The sequence below is a fragment of the Mytilus galloprovincialis genome, chromosome 5 (genome assembly GCF_965363235.1).
Source record: "Mytilus galloprovincialis chromosome 5, xbMytGall1.hap1.1, whole genome shotgun sequence".
Lineage (NCBI taxonomy): Eukaryota > Metazoa > Mollusca > Bivalvia > Mytilida > Mytilidae > Mytilus > Mytilus galloprovincialis.
The window spans coordinates 30,622,218-30,628,675 of NC_134842.1; the positions used below are offsets into that span (position 1 = coordinate 30,622,218).

The window sequence follows — 6,458 nt, forward strand, 5'->3', positions numbered from 1 at the left end:
AATCATTGTAAATTCTACGACCACCAAAAAGTCAAAAGATGAAGCAGATCTATTCTGAAGCTTATAAAATGGTTTATCACCTGAGCGTTTTAATTTTTGGTTCGATGCAAAAAAAATAAATATTCAGATCTGTCTCCGAAAAGAAATATATAAAAAATGATAAAGATTCACATATAAAGATATTTGACTCGAAAAGTGAGGCATATTCATTTAAATAATATAATTTGGATTCTTCTAGAATTTAATATTTTGAACCTCCGACGAGAGTAATGAGACAATATTAAGATTGAAAATAAAAAATATTATAAAAAAAACTTCACTTAAATTGAAAATCATGTCAACAAAATAATAATTCATCAAGATTTATTGAAAGCTTGCAATAAAAAGAATTCTGTTGGTACTACTTGAAGAAGGGCATTTATAATTTGACAAAATCCTAAATGGCATGAATGAATATGCTAGCCTTAGTTCTTAGGGAGGCGAAACGTAACAACGGGAAAAAACCCTGACAACCTCATGGCTAAAAAAATCAAAGTCAAACAGACAAACCACAAGATAGAAAACTAAACATTGATCACGAACCCAACCAAAAACTGGGGGTGATCTCTGGTGGCTCGGAAGGATGTGCATGTGGAATCCGTTGTGTTTGTCATGCTAGTAAAAACCCCAAAATAAGTTCAATACGGTAGTTCACATTCGGAAAAAAAATGACGGGCTTGCAGTTACGATATATGGAACATATCTCTATCATCTGTGAAACGGAAATTCCATAACGGTCAACCAACTCGTGATGCCGTCAGTAAAAATTACGAAGAGATGATGTCAATTTCATCATTTTGAACTCTTTGTTTAATAGCTTCCTTTTGAGCAGTACCCATATTGGAAGTCATGATAGGAAATACAACCCTGGAATATTGTATCAACTGGGATATATACTCCGTATGTAGGCGCTGCTAGAATGTTGCTACATAGAAATAGAAAATTCACAACTTGGAAACTGAAATCATCTATGTTGTCGTAAAGTTTTGTTTTGAACCGACCATCATTGTCAATGTCTAGTATAAGTCAAGATATGAGGCAGAGTTAACTGAATATGTTGTATCCGTATGTCAAGTACGATGGGATAGATGGGTTCAACATAGTCACAAATTTTGAATTATTTAGCGAGAGAACATCATCTAAATAGCAGAAATTAAAGTTAAACATGTTAAAGGATACTGCTAACTTCTGTACTTTCTTCCTAAGATTGATTGATTGTTGGTTGCTTTACGTCGCATTAGCATTCTTCCTAAGAAGTTCCTCATAAAGGAACAAGTCTGCAAGAAGAGACGCACAGTTGTTTCCCATAGGGATGCCGTGTGTGTGTGTTGAAATCTAATTTGAAGAACAAATGAAAAAAAAAGTACATAAATGAAGGATACAAATCTAATAGAACACAATTTAGAAAAATAAAGATTTAAGATATATATGTTTATTAGTCTATTGTTGAAAATTGCATGTTAATCTTGAATGTAATTTTTGAATTATCTTTTTTGGTGTCTTTAAAACAAAGATAATTGATATCGTTTGTGCTGCTTTTTTCATAAACCAGACATGTCTTTTTTGCAACAGATTAATAATTCATATACATTATTGCTACTAGTATCCATCATTTATATTTCGTATTGTAGTGATTGTTTCTATTTATGTTTTAAGAAATATCACAATATTTCGATTATGGCAATTTGTTTGTTTAAGTAGTATTTATGTACTAAATCGCTGTAAATGCTTTTGAAAATGGCATTTAGTTCTTCTTTCGGTAGAAAACATTACATGTTTAGTCTTACCCATAGGCTCATCTGAAAATTAGCTTTTTGGAAACAGAATTTATAACAAGGAATAATATTTATCCTATCATATTCGCTGTGATACAATGCATAAAAAGTAGATGGCAATATTCGCTGTGATACAATGCCGAAAAAGTAGATGGCAATCTGCTTTATGTATTCATTTTTATAGATTAATTCTCGAGTTAATTGTGCCCGAATATGACATATTCAAGAAAAACAGTCGTAAACGTTGAAGATGAACGAATTCGAACAATTATTATCAGACTTTCATGATCTTCTTGTACTTAGACTTCCAGTACCAAAAGTGTTGAAAATTTCAGAATTAAATATGCAGCAAATCTTTAAAATGACTACAGTTCAAGGATACGTCAAAACCGTGTTGATAATAAAACACGAAAAGCTCGCTATAATTAGTATTACGTGCATTGGTCTACATTTGATAATGTACTTTACAAAGATAATAAATCCTAATAGTAATTGTTGTATTTTGAACAACATGAAATGTCAAACCATAATGACCAAGGTTTTTTCCTCTATTACATTAATGTTTTGTACTTATATCTAATTAAACAATTATCATTTCATCAAATATATGTATATAAACCTTTAAAATTAAATCCAGTAGCATAGATCTGGACAGAGTTGTACTAAACACAGAACACAAGCAAGGTATCTTACTTATTATTATTTATCTACATTTTTTTATAAACGACTACTACTATAGACTTACAACATACAAATTGCTAAGGGAAATACTCGACGAGATCGAATTTTTTTTTTCACTAATTCCAAGATTTTTTTCACTAATTCCAAGATGACGTCTGTAGCAGTAGATTTTTTATCATTATTGTTTAGACTAAATGCATGATTTGAATCAGATGAACATTCGTCTATTAACTTTATCATGCAGACAAAATACTAGTCTGGAGTATAAAAAATTTAATCCCGGTATCTTTGATGAGTTAATTTATACGTTAGAATATACTATAAATCATGAATTGGAAGATTGGTTGAGGGCTAATCCAAACATTTGTTGGAAAGTTAAAATATCTTTTATAGTTTGCATTCAAAGTAAGTTACACTGTGTCGTATATCCTTACTGTTTGACATATTCTCAAATGTGTGTAAAGACTCTCGTTGATAAATAAATGAGGTCTGATTGGTGATCTTGATTTTTTTAATTCTTTAAAGTTTAGGGCATTTTTCTGGATCCTTATAACGCTTATTATGTTACATTCTCACGAATATTATGTTGCACTAAATTGTTTATTTCTTAAATCAGTATTGTATTGTTTTGTTTCTCTTATTTTCAACACTTATTCTTTATACTTTTGCACCATTACTTATTGCACACTCAACATAGTTGCGTGACAAACTCTTATTCTATGTTTCTTTTTCTTCTTCGTATTATTTTTCTTCAACTTATTGTCCAGCTTTTTTAACTAAATTGTGTCAACCAATTTTAATGCAAATATACCATGATGTTCACCAGCATGGGCAGATTTGCAAACGGGGTATGGCATTTTCAAGATGGCTATTGTTACCATGGACTCTACTAAAATTAGAAAAAAAAATCAAAATTCTTAATCCTTCATTATAAGACCTAACTAAATGAATCTTTATGAATTTGTTACCTGTTATGCCTAGATGTAAGGAAAGAATTTTGAATCTTCTAAATGGCTGCGATTGGCATGGAAACAGTGGGGAGGAAGTTTATCATTGACCCTATAGGAAAATACATTTAAACCTCATTGTCTTAAAGAATATAACACCAAACCCAATTAAACTACATAGGTATGTGTCATAGCATGTGCCAATATTATATCTGTCTTTGTACTTGGAAATGATCACCGTTACCATGGAAACAGTAAATTGAATTTTAAAAATGGCTGCCGTTACCATGGCAATTGGGGTGCAATACACTATTGCTAGCAACAGCAAATCTAGCGTTGTATTTTTTGCTCATTTTGTTATTTTTTCTCTTTTCTTTATTTTAATAGACCATTAAGGCCAATTCTGTAAACCACACCCAGACTCTTGTAAATAAACCATATCACATTAATTTTAGACTAAAAGATACAAAAAACTTATTGACAGACAAATGGAAATCAATGTCAGAAAAAAATCCGATAAATTTCGTTGATTTCGCTAAACAGCTAAATCTTTGTAAGAATACAGATGAGATTATAGAAAGACTTCTAATTGTCGCTTTTTCACCTAGTTTATGACCTTTAACATATGGACTTAATAAAACTAAGACAATGAAACAATAACTACTGGTTATTGATATCACCGACACCATTTGTATTTTTGTTCGTTGTAAAAGGAACGATCAATTTAAGTTAGAAAAATGTTGAGTTTTCTCAAATATTTACCGATACCAATTCGTATACAATAATAGTTTCCGTATACATTTACGTGAAATGGTCTAAAAAAGATTGACAAAGACAATATCATATTCAATTTGTTAGCTTAGTAAGCAGCTCGTTCATTATCATTTCAGCTAGGTTAATCAACTATTGGAACTGTATCAACGATTTCATGTTTAGTATCTATATTTGACATGTGTAGAGTCACGAGTATGTATTTTAAAGAGTTTTAATTAATGCGTTTTGCTGTGTGTTTGTTTATTCTACATTGGCTAGAGGTATATGGCAGGGTTGAGATCTCAAAAACATGTTTAACCCCGCCGCATGTTTGCGTCTGTTCCAAGTCAGGAGCCTCTGGCCTTTGGTAGTCTTGTATGTTATTTAATTTTAGTTCATATAAATGCACATGTTTTGGCGTTTAGTGTGACGTCCATTTTCAATAGTACACATTTTTCTAAGGGGCTAGCTGATTTTACGATCGTTTTTATGAACATTTGAATCAATGTTTGTACTTGTTTTATTTCCGATACAGCAATTTAAGCTACCATGTTTAAGAACGAGAACGTCATTGTTCTAAATGTTGGGGAAATTCCAAGCATGTTATTAAACACAAATTAGCATGTTGTCGTTAATGATAAAAATAAATATGAGAAAAAAATTATAACTAAATAAAAAACTTTCAAACAGTTATTTCGATTGCAAAACAGACTTGCGAATAAATAAGTATAAATCTGTCACAAGGCTGCGTAACATAGAAGCAGACACAAAAATTATGAAACAACACTCGTTTTGTCCTTCTTAAATATTTTTTTATAAAGTTTGATATGACTTTTAATTATATTATTTTGAGCATTACCATATGCATAATTACTACAAGAAGGTCATTCAATGATGATAAATGTTAATATAATGCATTTTATTTCAGATGTTTCACACTTTAATGGCTGCATGTCTCTTAGTGCTAATAAGCGTCACTACGACAAGTGGTTGCAGACATTGTACAGTCAATGGACAGCGATATACGGGAAATTCCCGCTTTCAGTTTACACAAGGCTGTTCGCGTTATAATTGTGTGTGTAACTGTGATGGTAGTTGGAACTGCCCTGCTCATGATACAACAAACATTTGTTCTGGATCAAACATAAGCAATGGCGGGTCTAATTCGAACTGCAGGACTTGTCGAGTTAGAGGACAAACGTACACAGGAAACAGTCGTTTCCAATATAACAGTGGCTGTTACCGCTTTAACTGCGACTGCAACTGTGATGGAAGTTGGAATTGCCCGTCAAGCAGGACACAAAACATTTGCTGAAAAGTTATGTTTTGGACATTTAATCGCATTTGATTAAACTTAATTATAATATTGATTAAAGGCTGATCTAAAATGTTTCTTTGTTATACAAATTACATTATTTTCTAATCGTTCAACACTTTGTATAAAGTTATTAATAAAACCGCTTTTAGTAGAAGATCAGTCCCCGAGCTAGTACAATCGGCATTGTACTTCAGTACTGACAAGATGTATACCAAACCATTCCATAATTGTCTGTTTATAAATTGTGCGTTAATTCAGAAACACAGGTTTCAGACCCCTCGATCGTAGTTGGTCTTCTGATAGATTTAGGTTTTATTTCTAATACGTTTTGATCATGTATCTCTTCGACTGATTTGGTTCTTATAACCTCTGGGGTTTCTAATATTCGGCTTTCAGCTTTCCTGGAGAAGAAAGATCCAGAAAAGCCAGCAGACGCATAACAGTGTTTTTATGGGGGCTTTTTTGTTTTGTTTTCACGCAGAGAATAATTGCTACAATGTATGTGCAAAATATACCAACGGCACATTCAAGCCAGTAATACGAAAATAAACTAACAGCACGTGTGCGAAAAAACAATAAAAGGGCCAAAAGACAAACAATTTCATACAAAACACAAAATAGAAAATTTAAGGTTGAGCAACACAAATTAACAAACACTTTAATTCATTTAATTAAGGAATGACTGTAATATTTTTTCTGTCTATGAAGAAATAACATAAAAAATGTGGTGCACACTAAATATCCCGCGTAGCGGGTTCTTTTAAAGTGTGCACCTCATTTTTTTATGTTATTTCGAATAGACATAAAATATTACAGTCATTTCTTATAATTTAATTCTAGATTCCATTTTAAACGGGTGAAAACCATGAAAAAAACGTTGATGACGTCACGGTCACATGACTAAATTATGTCTATGGGCTGATAAACTAAACAACGTTAGCCAAT

At 31.7% G+C, this 6,458-nt stretch overlaps 1 long non-coding RNA gene across 1 annotated transcript; it reads left to right on the top strand.

Annotated features, from left to right (window-relative positions):
- The first annotated feature begins 2,383 nt into the window (after window positions 1–2,383).
- On the top strand, window positions 2,384–5,585 carry LOC143075581 (uncharacterized). The gene is made up of 2 exons (XR_012978356.1): window positions 2,384–2,498; window positions 5,124–5,585. It is a non-coding gene; the product is annotated as an uncharacterized LOC143075581 (long non-coding RNA).
- The last annotated feature ends 873 nt before the right edge of the window (window positions 5,586–6,458 follow it).